This window comes from Phocoena phocoena, chromosome 19 (genome assembly GCF_963924675.1).
Source record: "Phocoena phocoena chromosome 19, mPhoPho1.1, whole genome shotgun sequence".
Taxonomy (NCBI): Eukaryota; Metazoa; Chordata; class Mammalia; order Artiodactyla; family Phocoenidae; genus Phocoena; species Phocoena phocoena.
This window is the reverse complement of record NC_089237.1, coordinates 38323202-38348232: the sequence shown is the minus strand read 5'-3', so window position 1 is coordinate 38348232 and position 25031 is coordinate 38323202.

Genomic DNA, 25031 nt, shown 5'->3' with positions numbered 1-25031 from the left:
GTGAGGCCCAAGCTCCCAATGCCAGGATGTGGGGAGAAACTGTGACTTGATCCCAGGCTGGTATCTGCCAAGCCTGCTGGGTTTCCTCCACCTCACGGTAAGCAAGCTGTCCAGCCCCTGGCATGCAGGACCTGGGAGACCCCCCACTCCCCAACCCTTTCTTCAGCCCCTCTGTCCTCTCCATGGCAGTCAGAGCCAGGTGGAGCTCTGCCCTCCACAGAGCACTTTGGAATTCATAAAAATGGTAATTTACTGAACAAGCCTTTGGAGAAGGGAAGTAATGAAAACCACAATATAAATTATGAGGCCATGGGTGTTATATGGGGCTGGAGCTAATGCTGTTAATCCCCAGAAGGATACAGGAAGCCTCCCCCGACTCCACCCTCCTTGGCTGAGTGTCTGCTCCTGGGAGCCTCAAGGAGTGAGTGGTCTGTGCTTCCACAAGACAGACAGACTTTTGCCTGGGTTTAGCTGGGGGATCCCTGGGAGGGCGTATGCCCTCCCTAAGCCTCAGTTTCCTCATCACTGCAGTGGAGAGAACGGTAACATCTGCCATACCTCGTGGTGCTCTGTCAATGGACAAGGGCTACGTGTGTTGGGCTGTGCATCCATTAGGGTTATTACCATGACCGTATTTCCTCAATTGAAAGGCTCCCCGTTATCTTTCCAACATTTTAGTTTTGCCATCAGCAGGCATTCTGCACATAATGTAATGTAATATAAGGTATTATAACGTAGGTCTCCTTCTGCCCCTGAAAAGCTGTTAACTTGACTTTAACTTAAAATCAATGGCATCTTAGAATTGAAGAAACATTACCTTATTGTTGTTGTTATTTATGGTCATTAGTAGTTTGAAGACCTGGATGCCACTACCTATTCCTCACCTTAAAAAGTAAAAGAACTCCTGGAAGAGGGAGGAGAAGGAGGCTGTGGGGACTCATGCTGTGTGACCCTGAATGTGTGGCTTATTGTCTAGAGTGGCCAACAGTCTGTTTTTTTCCCAGAACCGAGGATGTGGGACCTTCAATGCTAAAGTGGGGAAAGTTCTGGCAAACCCCGGGGTGGTTGGTCACCCTGCTGTCATCTCTGGGCCCTGACCTGTTGCCTCCATCCACAGGGGATAATAGCCACAAGGAAGGTGTGATGATTTGTCAAAGTCAAGCAGCTTCCTTGCCGTCCAGGGAGTTTCCTTCTCCTCTCCAGGAGGCAGAAAGGGCACATCTCAAGTTGCAGATGGAAGAAATGAGGCCCAGAGAGGGCAAAGAACTTCCACACATCACATCCATGCCAGGCCCAGAAGGAAGGGGTATGGAGTCATCAGCTACCCCTTTCTTGTGGAAGGCCCTGCCCTGACTTTCCACATTTGGTTACTCCATGGGAAGCGGAGGTAGAGATGAGGGTCGGGTGGTGCCAGAGGAGGCCTGGGGCTGCTAATGGTTCTCCAAGTGGAAAGTGAGCTGGGACTTAGGTCTTACCTACTTTGGCCTTTTGCTGTGTGACCTTGGATCAATCACATACCCTCTCTGGGTCTCAGTTTTCACATTTGTAAAATGAAGAATTTGGGTTAATAAAGTCATTTCTAAACCTATATACAAATCTGAACTACTAAAGGTGGTTGTTAAATACAGATCCCTGGGCCTCACCCCAGCCAGGCCTAGCATCTCTGGGAGAGGGCTCAGGAATCTCTGTGTTGAACCAGCTTCCCAGAAGGGTAGGGCTTGGCTTCAGAACAACTGAGGTTTTGTCTCTTAGCTAGGTGACCTTGGGCAAGGCACTTAACCTCTCTGAGTTTTAGTTTCCTCATCTATAAAAAATGGGGGTACTTATTCCCTGGAAGGGCCATTGAGAGGATTAAATTACATGATCAGTGCAGAAAGATTCCTATTTCCCTCTCCAGTCACGCATCTCAAATGTCAGCCTGGTCCAGTCTTGGCTTACCCTGTGACCAATGTCTCTGTCCCTAGAATCTCTAGAGAGTGAGTGACAGGGCCAGGGTGGGCAGGGGAGGGGCTTGACAGAAGATGATGAGGAGGAGGGGAACAGGAGGGAGAGGGAAGGAGGAGGGTCCTCTAGGGACTGAAATGCATTCCTTCATTCTGGAATGTGCCTCTTAATCAACTTAATGGGCCTCTGGCTGAGCAGGGGCCATAGAGGGTAGGAGAAGATGGAGATGGCGGCTGAAGCTGTGACTGTGGCGTGTGGGCACGGGGCCAGCAGAGCGGGGCTGCTGCTGACCAAGGGGAGCCTGAGGAGGGGCCCGGGGGAAGCCTGGACACTGGACTGGTGGTCGAGAGCGTCATCATTTCCCTCCTAACCTCCCCAGCCCATGGCCTGGCCCCTCTGGGATTTGGGAAGGGAGCGAATTCTTCCTGGGAATTGGGAGCACCAGACCATAGGTATCTGATTTCCAACCCCTGACCCAGTTTAGCAGCCTCTGCAATCCAGGTGCTGGGCGGGATCCAGAGAAGGTGGGGAAGCCCACTCTAAGTGGGTCAGGGATCATGGTCACGGGGGTGGCCCTCAGTGGTGACTCTCAGACACCATCAATCATTGGGGCTCCAGAAATCTCCTGGCAGACAGCCACATCGATCCTCTTCGATTACCGGTGCCAGCGTCCTGAGCAGGGAAGCCTCGCTGCCTCAGGGGCACTAAGGCAGGGGTGGGCGGTGGGGGGGGGTGGGTGGTGGGGAGGGAAATGGGCTGACATGGTTCTCTCCACCTCTTCTCCTTTCTCCACCCTGGAGCTATAGCCCAAGGGAAGGAATCCCAGCATAGTGAGTCTCCGGACTCTGGCTCACCTTTCCAGCAGGGTGACTTCTTACAAGTTGCTTCATTCTGAGCCGCAGTCTTCCCATCTGTAAAGTGGGCGTCCTGATACCACCCTCCCAGCAGTGAGGGAGAAATGTGAAAAAGTGGGTGAAGGGCCCAGCGCAAGGCAAATGTACACCTTGGTGATATGCAGTCTGCTGCTCAGTGCCTTCTCCCAGATGGTGAGGGATTCTCAGGCCAGTCCAGGCAGAGGGTGAGGCGGCCAGGGTGGCAGGGTGGGGGCAGTGCGGGCAGGGGTGGAAGCAGGAAGACCAAACTCTTCCCAGGTGGCTGGGCAGTGTCCCAGCTCCCTGACCTGCACAGGGATGGCCCCAAGGTCCCTTCCTATTTGTAAGAGCTGAGGAGTACAAGGGAGGTGGTAATTTGCATGTGTTTTACATGTGCTTTGCATATGACAAGATGCCTTGGAGTCTGTTCTCAGGCAGCCTTGGAGCAAGCTGGGAGCTACTCAGTCCGATCTGCTGTGTCACAGTTTGAAGGGGGCCTGGGCCAGTGCCTTCGGGGAACAAAGGCCAAAAGGGTTAGGGGATTTTCCCAAAGCCACGCGGTGGATGAAGGCCTTTACCACAAGATGATGATGGGGGTGAGGGTGATGATAAAAATAGTAACACCAGTGAACACTTACCAAGCAGTTGCCTATTCAGGGCCCAGCTCTAAGTACTTTATATACATTAACTCATTCTGTCCTCACACTAACCCTATAGGGTCGGTGTCACAGTTTTTCCCGTTTGACTCTCGAGGGCACCGAAGAACAGAGAGGTTCCGTGACTTTCCCAAGGCCACAGAGCTGCATGTGGCAGAGCCGACATCCAGACCTGGGCAGTGTAGTCCAGAGTGCATGCTCTTGTCCACTACATCCTGCACTGCAAGTTCACAGTGGAGCAAACTGAGGGGCACTCCTTGCCCTGGGGTCTGGGCCTGGCCCCCTATTTTCCGAGCTCCCCACCTCCAGCTCCCCCAGCACTGACCTCTGGGTGCGGGTCAGAGAGGCAGGGTCCAGAGAGGATCAAAGGTTGACTGCCTTGAGGACATTCTTTGTCTCCCAGGTGTCAAGCCCGGAACAGCCCGGGAGACAATATCTGCGGGATTCGCGTTTGTTAATCTTGCGTTCGTTAATTTATTTTATTTTCCATCCTCAGAATTAGGACGAGCCTCTTGAACTCAATATGCAAATGTATGCAAAGCAAGATGAACAGGCATCTTTAAAGCCCTGACACATTTTTTTCTTCCTTGCATTAGTGGAATTGCAGCTCTCCGCAGTCTGTGGATGGAAAGGTGGCAGCGATGGCAGGTGCGGCGGAGGGGGTCCTGTGTCACTTTCCAAAGCAAGTTTTTGTCCACTTGCTCCTCTGCCCCTCCCAGGGGCCCTCGGTGGTGGATGTTATTAACATTCCCATTTTACTTCCGAGGCCAGTGAGGCCCAAAGGCGTGAAGTGATGTGCTCAAGATCACATAGGAAGGAAAGGGTGAAGTTGGGCCTTGGGTCTTTTGCTTCCAAATCCCATTTTCTTTACTCTGCCCTGCACACATGCCTCCTCCTGCCCATGGCCTCACCACTGACTTCTTTCCTGGCCCTTGTGTGACGGGAAATGCCGCTCAGGGGGGCTGGTGGGGGCCGAGCGGGGCCAGTGGCCCTTGGAAAGGTGGCCTGTGGGGAAGGACTTTTGAGGCCCATATGCCCACAGTAGCATCCACCACCCTCCCCAGCCCTTCCTGTGGTTGGCCTTCCCTTGACCAGGAGATGGAGGGAGGCCCCCATTACGGCCCCCTCCCTCCCCCTGCCTCCCTGCGGAGCTCAGTGGACCGAGTTATTGCTGGCCAGGTGTTCAGCGATCTCTCGGATCAGAGGCCTTGGCCTAATTGCTAGAAAAGCCTTCCTCAGCTCCCCAGGAAGCAAAACCTGACAGATTTCCCAGCAGCAGTCATGTCGCTAGAGGGGGAAATAAAGAGAGAGAGGATGACAAAGAGAAGAGAGGCAGAGAGAGAGACAGAGACAGAGACAGAAGTTAGTAACGTAGAAACAAGACTTCTGGTCTCTAGAAAGGAGGACCCTCTTTCCTCCTCGCCTCTCCTCTTCCTGCCCCTCTCTTCCTTAGTCTACCAGGAACCCCTGGTTGAAAGCTAACATCCTGAAGAATGAGGACAGAGCAGCAGAAGGATTTGGGGACTGGGGTGGGGCAGAAAGCTCCTGGGGAGGATGTGGAAATGCAGAGGAAGATGAGATAAGCCCCCCGGGGCAGAGGCAGAAAGCAGAGACAGAAATCTCCTGAAGAGGAGATTATTGGACACAAATTAATACATAAGGGGAGGGAAATGTTTCTATGTTCTTTAGACCAATCCCCAATGGGTTTGTGCAGACTGTATATTCTGAGGTTGGAATATCATCCAGGATGTGCCCTGTTTCCCTGCCTGGACGACCCCACCCCTGGCTCATAGCCCTCCTCGGTCCTTAGAGTCCTGGGGAGTCAGGAGGCCGATAACAGGGACAGGAGTCCTGTAGACAGACCACGGCCGCCTCCCTGGGCATCTCACACTGGGTCCCTGCACCCACAGAGCGTATTCTAGGCTGCAGCCTGTTGCCCAGGGAATTATGCCCAGGCAGAAAGCTAGACTGCAGCCTGGAGTTGAGGGAGAGGTGCCCACCATCCGTTCTGTGAAGAAACAGGCACCATTGGCTCAGCCAAGTCAAACAGCTTGGATAAAAACAGGTTCCCCCTGAATCCCAGCACCAATAGCCAGCTTCTCAGTGACCATCCAGGGTCCTAGGCAGAGGGACCACCCAGCCCTGCCCAGCGCAGCAGCTTGCCCGCTCCCCCCAGGGCATGTGGGTGCCCCCCGGTTGCCCACCTCCATGACATTTTCCTTCCACCCCTCTTCCCTTCACTGAGTTATTCTCCACGTCAGGTTTCATTGGGAAAGAGTGGGAGGAAGTTTGAAAAATAAACATTTTAATGAGAAATCAATAAATAAGGGAGCAGGCCACACTTTTTCCCTTTAATTTTTTAAAGGAAAAATTAATTTTCCTTTTGCCTAAGTACCTGTCACCTTAAATTAATGTCTCTGAGAGTGAAAATGATGGAGAAGTTGGGTCATTAGGCAAATTTTAATTAGAGGCTCAGATGTCCTTTACTAATAAGATTTTACATATATTTCATTCTGTTCTTGCCTCCTGACTGCCAGGACATCTTTGCAATGTAATCGAGGTCCCTGGGGGACCAAGGAGATGGGGCCTTAGGGAGATGGCGTTGGGGCAAGGGAGGGGAATGGTGGGTGGCTTTTTTCTCATTGAGTGGGCTGGGCAGGGGAGAGGGATCGTGGGGAGGGTTATTTCTGCATTTTTCCCAGGAAGGGGGTCAACTCTAGGGCCCAAACCAGCCTCTCTCCAGTGGCTCCCAGTGTGTGTGTGTGTGTGTGTGTGTGTGTGCGTGTGTGTGTGAGAGAGAGAGAGAGAGAGAGTGTGTGTGTGTCCTTTTGTGCAAAGGGCCAGCCAGTACGGCAGAGATAACAGAGCAATTAAGAGGCTGGTTCTGAAGCCAGACTTCTCAAGATCCATCTTTAGGCTCTAACTCTGTCCTTGAATAGTTACTTAACGTCTCTGTGCCTCAGTTTCCTTACCTGAAAAATAGGGACAATGGGTACCTACCTCCTACGGGTGTTGAAAGGGTTCAACTTGACTTAATAACCCTTTAGAATGGGGCCTGGCAAGAGTAAACCTTTAATGTTGGCCACACGCTCCCATGTGCTGGTGAGGGCGTGTGTGGGCCTGGCACACATGTGTGTTCTTGTGTGCATGCTGTACTTCATTGGGAACGGCACTGGATTTGGACTCAGAAGTCATGGCTGGGAGCCGTACATCTGCCACTTCCAGCCTCGGTGATGTTGGTTGACCCTTTTTGGGTTTGCCATCTGCCAAGAGGCTCGGAGTGAGAACCGGGACTCTGGATGTCCCTCCCTGGGTGGGACGAGTCCCAGAGGGGACACACAGAGTGATGGGAAGCACTGGCCATGAGTCAGGAGGGGGGTCTTCTCCCACTCTCCTACTCCCCTGCAGGATGCAGCTTGTAGCGTGTCTCCAAGCAGGTGTGTACACCTGCCTGTGAATGTGATGGGGGAATGTAGGGTGGGGAGGATCTTCAGAAAGCTCCCCCTACGCCCCTCAGGGGCTCCTCTGTGCTCTTCCCAATCAAGTCCTCCTCTGGTTCTGCAAATGGGCATCATTTCAGCCATGCCCATGCAGACCACATGTGCAGACCCAGAGCTCGGGGGCCCCTCCGAGGGCCTGGAGGTGGTTGGGAGCAGGGCAGATGCAGAAAGTTAGCTTATTCCACCCAGATGAAATGTGCTCAGACTCAAGGCTGGGACATGACCCAGAACAAGCTTCTCTTACCTTGCGTAGGAACCCAGGCCTGAGGGACCCCTAGGCCTCTCTGGAAACACGATTTCCCACTTCTGGACTTTAATTCCCTCTAGAGGCCATTCAACATGGGACAGGAGGACACACTGGCTGTGAGCCTCACCTGGGTATTCTTGCTCCCCTGGCAATGTCTGGGGAAGAAATGGAGAGTGGAAACCCGCACAGGGTCTGAGAATGGGGCTGGGAGGGAACTCATGCATTATTAAGTGCCTGCCATGTGCCAGGCACTGTGTGCAACACTTTATTTATTTTTAACATCTTTATTGGAGTATAATTGCTTTACAATGGTGTGTTAGTTTCTGCTTTATAACAGAGTGAATCAGTTACACATATACATATGTTCCCATATCTCTTCCCTCTTGCGTCTCCCTCCCTCCCACCCTCCCTATCCCACCCCTTTAGGTGGTCACAAACCACCTAGCTGATCTCCCTGTGCTATGTGGCTGCTTCCCACTAGCTAGCTATTTTACGTTTGGTAGTGTATATATGTCCATGCCACTCTCTCACTTTGTCACAGCTCACCCTTACCCCTCCCCATATCCTCAAGTCCATTCTCTAGTAGGTCTGTGTCTTTATTTTTGGCGGTACGCGGGCCTTTCACTGTTGTGGCCTCTCCCGTTGCGGAGCACAGGCTCCGGACGCACAGGCTCAGCGGCCATGGCTCACGGGCCTAGCCGCTCTGTGGCATGTGGGATCTTCCCAGACCGGGGCACGAACCCATGTCCCCTGCATTGGCGGGCGGACTCTCAACCACTGCGCCACCTGGGAAGTCCACCCCTAGGTTCTTCATGACCTTTTTTTTTTTTTCTTAGATTCCATATATATGTGTTAGCATACGGTATTTGTTTTTCTCTTTCTGACTTACTTCACTCTGTATGACAGACTCTAGGTCCATCCACCTCACTACAAATAACTCAATTTTGGTTTTTTTTTTTTACGGCTGAGTAATATTCCATTGTATATATGTGCCACATCTTCTTTATCCATTCATCTGTTGATAGACACTTAGGTTGCTTCCGTGTCCTGGCTATTGTAAATAGAGCTGCAATGAACATTGGGGTGCATGTGTCTTTTTGAATTATGGTTTTCTCAGAGTATATGCCCAGTAGTGGGATTGCTGGGCCGTATGGTAGTTCTATTTTTAGTTTTTTAAGGAACTTCCATACTGTTCTCCATAGTGGCTGTATCAATTTACATTCCCACCAACAGTGCAAGAGGGTTCCCTTTTCTCCACACCCTCTCCAGCATTTATTGTTTCTAGATTTTTTGATGATGGCCATTCTGACTGGTGTGAGATGATATCTCATTGTAGTTTTGATTTGCATTTCTCTAATGATTAATGATGTCGATCATTCTTTCATGTGTTTGTTGGCAATCTGTATATCTCCTTTGGAGAAATGTCTGTTTAGATCTTCTGCCCCTTTTTGGATTGGCTTGTTTGTTTTTTTGATATTGAGCTGCATGAGCTGCTTATAAATTTTGGAGACTAATCCTTTGTCAGTTGCTTCATTTGCAAATATTTTTTCCCATTCTGAGGGTTGTCTTTTGGTCTTGTTTATGGTTCCCTTTGCTGTGCAAAAACTTTTAAGTTTCATTAAGTCCCATTTGTTTATTTTTGTTTTTATTTCCATTTCTCTAGGAGGTGGGTCAAAAAGGATCTTGCTGTGATTTATGTCATAGAGTGTTCTGCCTATGTTTTCCTCTACGAGTTTGATAGTGTCTGGCCTTACATTTAGGTCTTTAATCCATTTTGAGTTTATTTTTGTGTATGGTGTTAGGGAGTGTTCTAATTTCATACTTTTACATGTACCTGTCCAGTTTTCCCAGCACCACTTATTGAAGAGGCTGTCTTTCTCCACTATATATTCTTGCCTCCTTTATCAAAGATAAGGTGACCATATGTGTGTGGGTTTATCTCTGGGCTTTCTTTCCTGTTCCATGGATCTATATTTCTGTTTTTGTGCCAGTACCATACTGTCTTGATTACTGTAGCTTTGTAGTATAGTCTGAAGTCAGGGAGCCTGATTCCTCCAGCTCCATTTTTCGTTCTCAAGATGGCTTTGTCTGTTCAGGGTCTTTTGTGTTTCCATACAAATTGTGAAATTTTTTGTTCTAGTTCTGTGAAAAATGCCAGTGGTAGTTTGATAGGGATTGCATTGAATCTGTAGATTGCTTTGGGTAGTATAGTCATTTTCACAATGTTGATTCTTCCAATCCAAGAACATGGTATATCTCTCCATCTATTGGTATCATCTTTAATGTCTTTCATCAGTGTCTTATAATTTTCTGCATACAGGTCTTTTGTCTTTTGTCTCCTTAGGTAGGTTTATTCCTCGATATTTTATTCTTCTTGTTGCAATGGTACATGGGAGTGTTTTCTTAATTTCACTTTCAGATTTTTCATCATTAGTGTATAAGAATGCCAGAGATTTCTGTGCATTAATTTTGTATCCTGCTGCTTTACCAAATTCATTGATTAGCTCTAGTAGTTTTCTGGTAGCATCTTTAGGATTCTCTATGTATAGTATCATGTCATCTGCAAACAGTGACAGTTTTACTTCTTCTTTTCTGATTTGGATTCCTTTTATTTCTGTTTCTTCTCTGATTGCTGTGGCTAGAACTTCCAAAACTATGTTGAATAAGAGTGGTGAGAGTGGGCAACCTTGTCTTGTTCCTGATCTTAGTGGAAATGGTTTCAGTTTTTCACCATTGAGGGCGATGTTGGCTGTGGGTTTGTCATATATGGCCTTTATTATGTTGAGGAAAGTTCCTTCTATGCCTACTTTCTGCAGGGTTTTTATCATAAATGGGTGTTGAATTTTGTTGAAAGCTTTCTCTGCATCTATTGAGATGATCATATGGTTTTTCTCCTTCAATTTGTTAATATGGTGTATCACGTTGATTGATTTGCGTATATTGAAGAATCCTTGCATTCCTGGAATAAACCCCACTTGATCATGGTGTATGATCCTTTTAATGTACTGTTGGATTCTGCTTGCTAGTATTTTGTTGAGGAGTTTTGCATGTATGTTCATCAGTGATATTGGCCTGTAGTTTTCTTCCTTTGTGACATTTTTGTTTTGGTATCAGGGTGATGGCGGTCTTGTAGAATGAATTTGGGAGTGTTCCTCCCTCTGCTATATTTTGGAAGAGTTTGAGAAGGCAACACTTTAAATATGCTGACCCATCAATCCTTTAACGGCCGCAGAGATACCATCACTGTCACCTTTTACAGACGGGACAATTGAGGTTAGGTCATTTTCCCAAGGTCACATAGCTAGTAAGCTAACATTCAATTTAGGTCTGTCTGGGTTTTCATTCTTTCCTTTGTAGATAAGCGCACGGGCTAGCGGCAGGGCCCCGGGGAGTGTCAGAAAGTCTCACAGCCTCTGCAGGAGGGAGGGCCTATGGCTCAGAGGCCTAAGCATTCTGAGCAGCTGTTTGCCTTCAGGTGAGACCCTGCCCCTCTCTGGGCCTCCGTTTCCCACTGGTGCACTGGATCAAATGAGCTCTGGCTGCTTCTCCTGAGACCAGATTTAGGGGACTCCCGGGAGGAAAGAAATACTGCAGAGGGTTGAGGGGCTGGTGTGCATGCGGGGGCTGAGTTGAAGCTGTCGCTCCCCCTGGCTCATTGGCCCCCAGTTCACCTTTGGGGCATGAGGTACAAGCAGAGGGCAGAGCCATTGCTGGGGCCATTACTCACCACGGCAACACCTTAGCTGCTGCTGTCTCACTGAACCCAGCTTCCCATGGAAAGGAATGGAAATTGCACTCATTTTCCAGGAACAAAGAGGCCAGCTTGCCGACCTTGCCGGTTTCTTCCCACCTTGTTCTGCTCCCTGCCTCCACTTGGTTGTATTAGAACCTCTGCTACCCCTCAGAGATGGGTGGAAAGACAAAAAAGAGGGAAGCAGGGAGGGAGAGAGCTCAGAAGCGACTCAAGAACTCTCCTTCCCCAACTTACTCTGGGGGGAGGGAGTTGGGGGCACTTAGATGGTGGCAGGAAAGGTAAGGGCAGAGGCCCTATAGGCCGGTGGAGAGAACAAATTTGCTGATGGGGTTGAGAAGGAGCTGTGCAGGAAATGCAGACTGGGGAAAGAGAATTCCCTTCTTTGATTGTCTGTTATGTATTAAGCTCTTCTGCACATGCCATCTCATTAAATCCCCACAGTTCCCATCATCACGAAGAAACAAGCTCAGAGAGGTTAAGTGATTTGCCCAAGAACACAGCATGTCAGGTGGCAGAGTCAGGATTTAGACACCAGTCCTGTCTGAATCCAGAGCCTTTTCTACTTTACCATGATGCCTCTCTGTGGCTCAGGAGTTGGAAGTTCTGATTTTTGGAGATGAATGTTGATGCTAAATTGCCATTTGAATCTCTCTGGGCCTTTATTTACCCATCTGTAAAATGAGAAGATTTGATTAGATGATGTCCAAAGTCCCTTTTAGTGCTGTCTTTCTGCACTGAAGAGGTGAGAGTTTTGGGGCTCCCTCCCCAACCCAAAGTTGAGAACAGTGAATAGCTTGGAGGGATATCCAGGCACCTGGGTTGACCTTTGTCATTAGTGAAGTAGAGTGGAGTCTTCTTGCCTCTCAGGACCTCATCATTACCACCTTCAGACACCGAGTCCTCTGGCTATTGATTCTAGTTTGGCAGACATGTGACTGACGCCAGGAAGGGGGCAAAGAGACAGCCCAGTCTCAGGGCTCCAGTGTGTAAGGAAACCTGAACAATTCCTCTGTAGCACAATAACTCCTCCTTCTTTGACCCCTCCCTCCAAGCCACAGACCCCAATTAGCAGCTTATCACCAAAGTTCCCAGATGCTTTCCTGCTATTGGATGCACTGATTAATGAAGATGTTTCTGGCTGGGATGAGGAGAATGGGAGGTAGGATGTGAAACTGTAAAAATGTAGTGAGAGAGATTTCAGACTCCTGGCTGTTGCACTTTCTTCACACTTTTAGGAAGGTGTCTGGTTCCTGAAAGGACTCCTGGCCCGAGTATAGTTTTCTTATAATTACCCCCATTCCTCTGGGCTTATACTATCATCCTAAGTATTGAGGAACAAGAGGAAAAGACCAGGCTCTGCCTAAGAGGAAAAGACCAGGCTCTGCCTACTGGGGTAGACCAGTCCCTGTCCTGTGGGAATATGAGCCCAATGAGGGAGGCATAGCTCCCAATGGGAAGGAGTACTCACCCCAAAGAGACACCGTGGCTGCATCCCATAGGGAATTCTTGGGCTGGTGAGGAAGATAGTATGCTTGTCTTAGCAGGGGCTGGTCTGAAGAAGTTAAGGGGGCTGAAAGGGGAAAATATAAAGTTCAAATGCAGAAAGATGACTGAAGAAGGGTATTCAACTTGATGCTGGCAGGGGGGAAGAGGAAGGTCTCTGCCCTCAGGTGACCTTTCTCTTGAAGGGAGATGAGTCACCCTCAGGGAACCCAATAATATTGATTTGTGTGTGTGTGTGTGTGTGTGTGTGTACAATTTCATGATCAGGACTGAAACTCTTACTTTCTAAATTTGTTTGACAGAGACTATCACAAAGAAACCTCGAGAGAAGGACTCTCTTGTCCTTTTCCTTGTCATTTGGAGCAGAAAAGCTCAAATTGGGAACAAACATAGAAACATTGTCTCCCTTTACCAAGTTGAAGTTGTTGGACTTTGTATTCTTTGTTGAGTTATGAGAAAAAGGTCTGGGAGTCATAAGAACATACTTGGTCACTGTATGACTTCAGAAGGGTCCTTCCTCCTCTCTGGGCCTCAGTTTTCCCATCTCTAAAATGATTAATTAAATTTAGAAAATCTCTCTGGTCTCTTCTAGCCCCTGACATTCTCGTTTTGGTTTTTGTTTTTTTCCCCCTTGTGAGTCTTCTCGACCAACTTCCTCTTGGGGGCAGGATCTGTCCATGGTTCTGAAGACCTTGGGGCCAGTGAGAATTGCCTATCTGGCCCAATTAGTTGTAATGTTTTCCACTTATCAGTCGTCGAGTTTTGTGCACACATATGGAAAGCACAATAATCAGATCTAAGGGTGACATAGTCAAAGTACAAGGTTCAGGCCTTGCCTACAAGCTTGTGTAAGCCAGTGTATACTTACAATCAGATCAGGGCTGAAGGAGCTTAGAGGACATTTACTCCAATCCTCTCACTTTATAGTGATGTCCACCACCTGGTTGCATTGGTTCTGAAGGTGTCTGGTTCCTGAAAGGACTGAAAGCGCCACGCCCATTTTCCTAAATATTCACATGTGTATGGAGGAAGGGGTCGTGGAGAGGAGCTATGGGGACATGGAGAAGAAAAGGAACAGATTATTTACTTAAATGGCTCTTTCTTCCCCCCATTGGATGAGTGTGGGTGCTCTATTCCATGGTGTGCCAATGATCCTTTTATCAATGACTAGTATCCATGGCCTTACAATTTCCCCCCAAAATCTTAAGAACATGAGAATTGGCCTCAGAAAGCCCACTTTTCTCTCTAGTCCTGGCTTTAGAGCATGGTTAGAATTTGAGCTTCCGAAATCTGATGTTCAAAGGGCCTTTGCCTTTTTGGGTTTCTGAGGATGTGTTCAAAGTCTCATTGTAAATCTGAGAAGAATGAGGCACAGAAGAGAGGACAGAAGAGAACCCCTCTCCCAATTCATTGAGGCTTCATCATGCTCTGGGTGTTTTACGTGTATTATTTCATTGAGTCCTCATGGGAATCCTGTGAAGAGGGATGTTGTTATCATGCGTTTTACAGATGTGGAAGCAGAAGTCGAGAGAGATTAAATACCTGGCGCAAACTCACCAGCTAGCAAGTGGTAGATTATAGTTTCCAGTTTAGAACCCATACTTCTTCCACTCCAAAATGAATGACAAGTCCATGGGTAAGAGCAGAAGGGACCTAAAAGAATCCCTTAGGGAGTTCTTTCAAATCACCCATTTTTTCCCATTGTAGCCCTGTCTAGGTTGTAGCAGGTAAAATACCAGATTTCCTCATACAGTGAGTCCATCCTTCTCCCTTGTCTGGAGAGTGGAGCTGAGGTGCGGCTTCTCCCTCTTTATCCTTGACCTCCAGATCTCAAATGTGCCTCTTGGGAGAGTTTTTTTTGTCACACTAAGTGGCTTTGCAAAATTTGAAATGTTCAAACAACCCACTCTGCTCTACAAGGGCTGTTTGGTGGCTCCCTAGAATACTAAATCTTCAGGTGAAGAGGCGTCCTGCTGGGACCAACTTTACTCACCCAATAGCTCCTGCTGATGCCATTCTCTCTCCACTTCTCACCTCTGCATCGTGGGTAAGGACTGTGTGAGAGGCAATGCTATGTTAGGGGGAGGAGTCCTCAATGTGCCCAAGGGAAAACACTTTCTTGGAAATGTGATAGAATTGTCAACATTACTTGAAACAGATTGCGTCAATTGTGATACACAAGTTACAATTCTGTTTACTCTACAGCAGTGTAAAAATTGCTAAAATGTCATCAAGAGAGGAAATAAAAGCAACAGAAGATTGGACAGGAGTCACCAGAATCCTGGGGTTAGGGAGAAACAATCAGGACCAAGTGTTACAAGCATGAGTCAGCACCAGGGATAGAGACAGAGCTTGTTACCTGCCCTCCTCCCATTGCTCTTTGTTCAATGATGCTGTACCTATGGCTAGGGTCAGGTCCTCCAACTGGCAGGCCTTCTTTTCTTGACCTGTTTATCTGACCCCTGCCCTCCCTTTGCCTTAGCCTGGGCATCTCCTGGGGCCGTGAACAGCTGGCACTACCCTCGCACACTTAGAGGATGAACTTGCTACTTTCAAAGCTCAGACCTCCAACACAGAGGGCATCTGGGCTGCTCAGGCCTCCTCCCTACAGGGTAGGTGACCTTCTTCTTTGATGGAGGAGCAGGTGGGTTGGTTTGGCTCTAGCAAGAATTTTTCCTGTGACAGGTGGCCTAGAGTGATTGGGCAGGAACCCTCTCCCTTCTCCCACATTCAGGAAACTCTGGCTTCAGGGTAAGAGGAGAAAATTAAAACTAAGGTTTAGTATGGAATTAGGGCCATAAAAGCGCAGGCTACAGCAATGCAACAGCTACAACCATAAACCTAGAGCCCATTCAATCATAGAATAGGTGTTTTTACACATTAAGTAGGAGCATTTATGTACAGGTAACAGAGAATAACTCCTGATCTTCTGTTTGTAGCAATAACTGGACCTTTCTGGAGTTTCTGTGGCTGTTTAATTATGGTGAATGGACAAAGAGGTCGGGAATGGGGAAGGTCAGGGCAGATAGAACTGTGGCTAAGGTTGAATTTCATGACCAAGGAAGCAAAATGTGGTCAAAGTCAATTTGTCCGTGTTTCTGCCTCCAGGAAGGATGAGCCTAATGTCAGATTGGTGGTGCTCACTTTAGGATTTAGGAAGCAGGATATATATTTTTAACATCTTTATTGGTGTATAATTGCTTTACAATGGTGCGTTAGTTTCTGCTGTATAGCAAAGTGAATCAGCTATATGTACACATATATCCCCATATCCCCTCCCTCTTGAGCCTCCCTCCCACCCTCCCTATCCCACCCCTCTAGGTGGTCACAAAGCACCCAGCTGATCTCCCTGTGCTATGCGGCTGCTTCCCACTAGCTGTCTATTTCATATTTGGTAGTGTATATATGTCAATGAGGAAGCAGGATATTTTGAACTATTCCTTGGGGTTTCCTTCCCCATCCCCTCAAATCTTGATTCAATGAGTCATGGTCACTGTCAGCATCAGGAACTCTGGGTTGGTCTTTGATCTTAGGCTCCTCTCTTCCCATCTGCTTGAGCCTTTAGTCTTTTAAGGTCTCCTATGATCTGTCCAGGTCATAAGGCAGATGTGGATTTGTGCAGTAAGGCTCCTGCTGCTTCCTAAATTCTAAAAAAGGCAAAGAGGTGCAGTTGACAGCTCTCCAGAAATAATTCTAACAACTGATGACACATTCTAACCTCTAAACAAAAATTCACTCAAAAATTGAGCTACTATGGTATGCTAGGCTCTGAACACAAACGGTATAAAGTGAATGCCTTCCTTCAAACAGTTCCCAATCTGGAGTTGTAAAGGTAACTTTAAACTTTATGAGGTGTTCCACTTGGGTGTACTCAAAGGCCTATAGTATGGGGCTTCCCTGGTGGTGCAGTGGTTGAGAGTCCGCCTGCCGTTGCAGGGGACACGGGTTCGTGCCCCGGTTCGGGAAGATCCCACATGCCGTGGAGCGGCTGGGCCCGTGAGCCATGGCCTCTGAGCCTGCGCGTCCAGAGACTGTGCTCCACAACGGGAGAGGCTGCAACAGTGAGAGGCCCGCGTACCGCAAAAAAAAAAAAAGCCTATAGTATGAACAAGTTGGAAAGGATTGTCAGCTTCATTTTATAGAGAAGGCACTTGGACCTTGGAGAGATTGTCTTAGGTGGTAGAGCTGGGGCCACAACTCAGGTCTCCTGACTCCAAGGCAGAACCCTTTGGCTCTACCACACTTGAAGCTCTAACTCAACCTAACCAGAATTCTTATTGCTGCACGTGACTCTCCTTTCTTGGTATTTGAGAGGATCCACAAGGGGAGAGCCCCACATGCTTTGAGGTTACCAGGGCTTAGCTTATATTTCCTGAGTAATAGCAATAGCTGGCATTTATTAAACACCACTTGCAAACATTGTTTTAAATGCTTCACATATATTAACTCACAACAGCTTTCTGAGGTAGGTACTATTATTATCTTCACTTTGCAGAAGTTGAGGCACAGGGACGATAACTGACTTACCCTGAGTCCCATAGCTGGCAAATGGCAGACAAGGCAGCCTGCTCCAAAGTCTGTACTCTAACCACTACCCCACACTGTCTCTCCTGTGGAAAGAACACTGGAGATTTAGGCTCAAGCTCTCATCTACATTTACTTACAATGTGACTTTGGATGAGTCACTTAATCCCCCTGGGACTCAGTTTCCTTCATTGACAAATAATAACAGTAACTCACATTTATATGGTACTTTGCAGTTTACAAAGCACTTTGGCAAGCATCGACTCACTTGATCCTCACGAATATCAGTGAAGATGACAATCTTGATTTTATACATGAGAAAACTCAGGGCTCCAGGGTCTGGCCAAGGTCATATAGCTAGTACATACTGGAGTAAGACTTGGAACCCAGGCCTTTGTGGTTTCCTTAACTTGGAATATGTAGGTCTTGGACCAAATGTGCTCTAAGCATCCTGCCAGCCCAGATCTTCTCTGTGCTGGGAAATTAAGAATCTGGGATTGTCTTAGTCAGTTCGGGCTGCTACAACAGATTACCATAGACTGGGTGGCTTATGAGCAACAGAAATTTTTTTTTTAACATCTTTATTGGAGTATAATTATTTTACAATGGTGTGTTAGTTTCTGCTTTATAACAAAGTGAATGAGTTATACATATACGTATATCCCCATATCTCTTCTCTCTTGCGTCTCCCTCCCTCCCTCCCACCCTCCCTATCCCACCCCTCTAGGTGGTCACAAAGCACCAAGCTGATCTCCCTGTGCTATGCGGTTGCTTCCCACTAGCTATCTGTTTTACATTTGGTAGTGTATATATGTCCATGCCTCTCTCTCACTTTGTCCCAGCTTACCCTTCCCCCTCCCCGTATCCTCAAGTGCATTCTCTAGTAGGTCTGCATCTTTATTCCTGTCCTACCCCTAAGTTCTTCATAATCAATTTTTTTTTTGTTTTTTAGATTCCATATATATGTGTTAGCATACGGCATTTGTTTTGCTCTTTCTGACTTACTTCAGTCTGTATGACAGACTCTAGATCCATCCACCTCACTAAAAATAACTCAATTTCGTTTCCTTTTATGGCTGAGTAATATTCCATTGTATATATGTGCTACATCTTCTTTATCCATTCATCTGTTGATGGACACTTAGGTTGGTTGCTTCCATGTCCTTGCTATTGTAAATAGAGCTGCAGTGAACATTGTGATACATGACTGTTTTTGAATTATGGTTTTCTCAGGGTATATGCCCAGTAGTGGGATTGCTGGGTCATATAGTAGCTCTATTTTTAGTTTTTTGAGGAGCCTCCATACTGTTCTCCATAGTGGCTGTATCATTTTACATTCCCACCAACAGTGCAAAAGGGTTCCCTTTTCTCCACACCCTCTCCAGCATTTACTGTTTGTAGACTTTTTGATGATGGCCATTCTGACCGGTGTGAGATATCTCATTGTATTTTTGATTTGCATTTCTCTAATGATTAAAGATGTCAAGCATTCTTTCATGTGTTTGTCGGTAATCTGTATATCTTATTTGGAGAAATGTCTATTTAGGTCTTCTGCCCCTGTTTGGATTGGCTTGTTTGTTTTTTTGATATTGAGCTGCATGAGCTGCTTATAAATTTTGGAGATTAATCCTTTGTCAGTTGCTTCATTTGCAAATATTTTTTCCCATTCTGAGGGTTGTCTTTTGGTCTTGTTTATGGTTCCCTTTGCTGTGCAAAAGCTTTTAAGTTTCATTAGGTCCCGTTTGTTTTTTTTTGTTTTTATTTCCATTTCTCTAGGAGGTGGGTCAAAAAGGATCTTGCTGTGATTTATGTCATAGAGTGTTCTGCCTATGTTTTCCTCTACGAGTTTGATAGTGTCTGGCCTTACATTTAGGTCTTTAATCCATTTTGAGTTTATTTTTGTGTATGGTGTTAGGGAGTGTTCTAATTTCATACTTTTACATGTACCTGTCCAGTTTTCCCAGCACCACTTATTGAAGAGGCTGTCTTTCTCCACTATATATTCTTGCCTCCTTTATCAAAGATAAGGTGACCATATGTGTGTGGGTTTATCTCTGGGCTTTCTTTCCTGTTCCATGGATCTATATTTCTGTTTTTGTGCCAGTACCATACTGTCTTGATTACTGTAGCTTTGTAGTATAGTCTGAAGTCAAGGAGCCTGATTCCTCCAGCTCCATTTTTCATTCTCAAGATTGCTTTGGCTGTTCAGGGTCTTTCCATACAAATTGTGAAATTTTTTGTTCTAGTTCTGTGAAAAATGCCAGTGGTAGTTTGCTAGGGATTGCATTGAATCTGTAGATTGCTTTGGGTAGTATAGTCATTTTCACAATGTTGATTCTTCCAATCCAAGAACATAGTGTATCTCTCCATCTGTTTGTATCATCTTTAATTTCTTTCATCAGTGTCTTATAATTTTCTGCATACAGGTCTTTTGTCTCCTTAGGTAGGTTTATTCCTAGATATTTAATTCTTTTTGAGCAACAGAAATTTATTTCTTACAGTTCTGGATGCTGGAATTCCTAGGATGGGGTGCCAGCATGGTTGGATCTTGGCGAGAGCCCTCTTCTAGGTTGTACACTGCCTACTTCTCCTTGTATCCTCACATGGTAGAAAGATGGGGAAAGAGATCTCTGGGGTCTCTTTTATAGGAACACTAATCCCATTCATGAGGGTTCCACCTTCATGATTCAATTACCTCCTGAAGGTCCCACATCCTAATACCATCACATTGGGGGATAGGATTTCAACATATGAATTTGGAAGGAGGGACATATATTCAGTCCATAACAGGGATAGTAGTGAGCTCTTAGTCTGGGGCCAGCTGAGGCTGGTGGTAGATAGCATCTAATTTGTACACTGCACTCAACTGGGCATATGAAGCTGTCCTTTGCAATCCCTCAGCAATCTCAAGGCTCAGAGGGGACCTCCCACAGACCATCCTCCTAACAGAAGCTGGCTTTAGGAAGCAGCCATGAAACCACCTCTTGACCAACAGTCTCTTCCCCAGCCTGAGCAGCCCTGTCTTCCTTGCCCTTTCTTCTTTTTCAGGGATCAACCTGAGGATGGCCAAGAAGCATGTCTGAACTGAGCCTCTGTGCCCAGAGAGGCAAAGGGATAAAGGGCAAAAATATAAAATAAAGATTATGCAAAAGAATTACCCTGCATATTTCTCCCATCTCCCTCATCTCTCCGTGTAAATTACCCTATTATTCTGCTGCCTTAGGACTCCTGGTCGCCCTTATTTCTTCTTTTGAGCTAAAGTCATTCATGCAGTAAATTAGTTCTTTGCTTTGAAATAGCTCTGATTGTAGCAGTTTCTGCTACCACCAGCAGCAACACCACATCCCCCGGACAGTTTCCAAAAAAAAAAAATAATAATAATAAGGGGAAAGAAAGAAAGAAAAAAAAAACCCTCAACAACTCTCACTTCCTCCCACTCTATTCACCCACACGCAGGGAGAGACATGGGGTGGCCATTTCCTGGGAACTGCTTTCTTATAAAGGCAAATAAATGCATGCTGAGAGGGACTGCAGATGAAACCTATCCTAGTAACAACTCAGGTTGGGACAGGGAGAATTATAGTCATCAAGGCTAAGGGTCAACAGCCTGAAAACTTCTACTCTGTTCTCCCTCCTCAAAAACCAAGTCTTGGCTCACCATGGGTTACTGGGGAAGCAGTATAACACAGAGGTTAAGAACCCAGGTTTTGGGGTGAGTCCTGGGTCCTGCCACTTTTTAGCTGTGTGACCTTGTGGAAGTGTCTTAGACCTGAATATTTGTTTCCTTACCTCTGACATATCTCACTCCAGACTTATGCATCCAGTTCCCTACTCAGTAACTCTTCTTAGACATCTAACAGGCAAATCAACCTTAACATGACCCAATACAAACTCTTGATCTTCCCCCTTCCAAATCTGCTCCTTCTACAGTCTCCCTCTCTCTGTAAATGTCAGCTCCATTGATCCTTTGCTCAGGCTTAAGTCCTCAGTGCCATCCTTGACTCTGCCCCTTCTCTCACACTCTAATTCCACACTGTCTGTACATCCTATTGACATTATTTACAGAAATGTAAATTACTTCTTACCACATCCACTGCTACATCCTGGGTCAAGCCACCATTGTACCTTACCTGGTAATTTCAATAGCCTCCTAACTGGTTTCCACACTTCCCTCATTGTCTCCAAAGTGGTTCTTTAAAAACATAAGTCAGTTGACATCTTGCCCCTTCAAAACCTTCCAATGGCTTTCTGTCTTACTTAGAGTAAAAGCCAAGTACCTACACAATCTGCACCCTTCCCCCAATATGGCTATGATTATAGTTCATCCACGTTGTAGCATGTATCAGAACTTCATCCTTTTTATGGCTGAACAATATTCCATTGTGTGTGTATACCATATTTTGCTTATCCATTTACCCTGTTGTTTGGGTTGTTTCCACCTTTTGGCTACTGAAATGAACATTGGCATACAAGTATCTGAATCCTTGTTTTCAGTTCTTTTGGGTATATACCTAGGAGTGGAATTGCTGGGTCATACAGAAATCTATGTTTAAATTTTGGTTTTTCCACCATAAAACTGTTTTCCAGAGTCTGTACCATTTTACATTTCTACGAGAAATGCATGAGAATTCTAATCTCTCCAAATCCTCACTCGTTAATTTCCATTTATTATTATTAATACCATCTTTGTAGATATGAAGTGATACCTCATTGAGGCTCTTATACACATTTCCCTAGTGGCTAATGATGTTGAACATTTTTTTATGTGCTTATTGGCCATTTGTATATATTCCTTGGAGAAAGTCTATTCAAGTCCTTTTTCCGTTTTTGAGATTGGGTTGTTTGTCTTTTTTTTTGAGTGTAGGAATTCTTTATATATTCTGGATATTTAGCCCTTAACAAATGATTTGCAAATAATTTCTGCCATTCTGTAGGTTGTCTTTTCAATTTCTTGATAATGCCTTTGATGCACAAAATTTTTAATTTTGATGAAGTCCAATTTATCTGTATTTTTCTTTAGTTATTTGTGCTTTTGGTGTCAAATCTATGAATCCATTGCCAAATTCAACGTTATAAAGATCTTCCCCTATGTTTTTCTAAGATATTTATGGTTTTAGTTCTTATATTTAAGTCATAATTCCATTTTGAGTTAATATTTGTATTTGCTGTGAGGTAGGGTCCAACTTCATTCTTTTGCATGTGGAAACCCAGTTGTCCTAGAACCATATGGTGAAAAAAGTGTCCCTTCCCCATTGAATGGACTTGGCACTCTTTTTTTGTTGTTGTTTTTTTTTTTTTTTTTGCGGTATGCGGGCCTCTCAATGTTGTGGCCTCTCCTGTTGCGGAGCACAAGCTCCGGACGTGCAGGCTCAGTGGTCATGGCTCACAGGCCTAGCCACTCCATGGCATGTGGGATCTTCCCGGACCGCGGCACGAACCCGTGTCCCCTGCATAGGCAGGCGGACTCTCAACCACTGCACCACCAGGGAAGCCCAAACACTTTAGATGCGACATGGAATTCAATGCTCACAATAACTCTATGAGGTGAGCACTATTATTAGCCTCATTTTACTGATGAGGAAATTAAGACACAGAGAGATTAAGAAATTTGCCCACGATCACACAAGCGGAAGATCAGGAGCCAGTCGTCTTGGCTGAGTCCAATTCAAACAGTTGGGCGCTCGCATCCCTGTGTGGGTTTCCTAATTACAGAATACTAATAATAACCACTTATCAGGTATTCACTATGGGCTAGGTACTGTACTAAGCACCTTAGATACACTGCTTCGCTTTCATCCCGTCCAGAAAATCTTATAAATCTGGTATTATGCCTCACATTTCACAGGTGAGGAAATAGAGGTTCAGAGGAAGCTAACTTGTTTAAGGTCACACAGCAAGTAAGATGCAGAGCTGGGACCTGAGCCCAGGTCTGTCTGACTCCAAAGTACACACTTGTGACCACAATATTCTTCTGCCTCTGCTATCACAAGATATCAGAATTGAAAGAGCCGCCCTCAGAAACTACCAGGCTCAGTCTCCTGCTTGACAGGGAAGTCGTCCTGAGAATCTCTGATGGAGGATCTTCCCAGCCCAGTTTGAATGCGTCCAGGGTTGGGGAGCTCACTCCCTCCTGGGGCAGCCCATCTGTGGTTGGACAGTGCTGATTGCCAGAAAAACTGTGTTTTTCTAAGGAGCCCAAGAAGTCAGCTTCCCTCAGTTCCCTCAGCCAGTGCCCTCTAGAATTGCCTATATCCCCTGCCCAGCCCCCCATCCCGCTCAGGACAGATCCTGTGTTCCTCCAGCTTTGCCTGCGGAAAAATTGAGTCAAATCCTCTGGCCAGAGAGTGGCTGACCTGCCCAAGGTTGTGCAGTAGGGGTGGGGAGCCGGGGAAGTCACAGGCATCCCTGGGATGTACAAGTGTTCTGGGTCTTTTATCTTAAGTGGTTTCTGATCTGTCTGGCTGAGTGATTGCCTGGAGCCACCCCGTTTAACATTCATGTAGATTCTGGGCTGGGCTGTTACAGGAGTAAATCACCCATGCCTGCCTTCACCCCCCACCCAATCCCCAGCCCCCCAAGACAAGTGGCTCCCTGGTCTCCACGGCAACAGGCCCATCTGTTTTACACGGCTTCCCAGGCCAGAAGAAGTTCATTCAGTCCCAACTCTGCTAAGTTCTGGGCAGTGTGGGAAGAAGCAGGAGAAGGAGGGGGACGAGGGGGGATAGCGTGAGCCTGTGCAGTCCTTTTGATCCCGTTTAGAACAAGGCAGCCTGTCAGAGCTGGACGAGCCCTCAGTGGCCCACCGGCCCAACACTCAAATGTTATATGTGGGAAACCGGCTTCAGAGAGGAAAATTGGTAGTCCACAGTATATCAGTGACAGAGATGGGTCTAGTGGGCAACCAATAAACATTTCTTCAATGAATGAATCATAGAATCCTAAAGAGTTAGAAGCAGCCATTTTATGCCCAAATTCCCATCTAGTGCATGAAAATGTCTGGAAATCATACTCTACAACAGATGGTCATCCAAACTCTACTTGGGTGCTTGAACTGTGCTAAATCACTATCTGAGCTGCTTCCATTGCCGGGCACTTTGAATGTAGAAAACTCTTTTATACATTGAGTGTAAGCCTGATCCCCTGTAAATTTACCCATTGGTTCAGATTCTGTCCTTTGGAGCCACAGAGATTCCAGTCCTTTGCATGTATTGTCTTGTGTGACTAGCTCTGGGGTAGGTCTGAGAAACCATGATTCCCCATCTGACAGGGGTCTGGAGGGGTGAAGTAATTGACAAGAGCCAGGTTAAGAGCCCAGGTGTCCTGGTCCTTGGGTTGGGTGGGGGGCAGTTGTCTCTTATCTCCTCTGGGTGCTTTCCATTCTCCTCCCATTTGGGAGACAGGGGCTGGCCCAGCCCTTTTCTTGTCTGTACCATCTGGGGAGTTAGTTCCTGAGAAGACTCTTTTGCCTGGCCTGCCCCTCCCCGCCCAGACCTATTGTCTCTGTAAGGCAAGAAAGCAGTTCCTCTGCTCAACTTCAGGCCCAAGCTTTGTGGGGGGGTGAAGATGGTGCCAGGCCCTGTCTCCCCAACCCAGCCATTGCCCCCCAGCTCCTCCATCACTCCTAGAACAGCCCTCATGATCCTAAATGGTGTGAAGGCTGGAGAAGTGAGGAAGGGTCAGAGTGTCTCTCATCTCCCTGCTGGTAGAGACTCTGCTCTTTAATTTTTGGAGGGCTACTAAGCCCCTCAAACATTTCCCTTTCCCCTCCTCAGTGCCCCTTAGTGCCTTGTATTTCCTGCAAGAAGCTCCAGATGGGGGAGGTCTGTGGGGTGGGCTTTTGGCACAGTGTCAAAAGGGTGGTGGCCTTGGCACAGAAGGCCAGAAGAATAAGGAGTAGTTGGGGCAGGATGCAGAGTTAGGGCTGGGAAGGAGGCACTAGAAGGTGACCATTTTACTTCTTTCTTCCCACCTGTCTTAAATTCTACCCCTCACTGCTTACAATTAGTCTGAGAAGCCCAGAACAGTAACAGA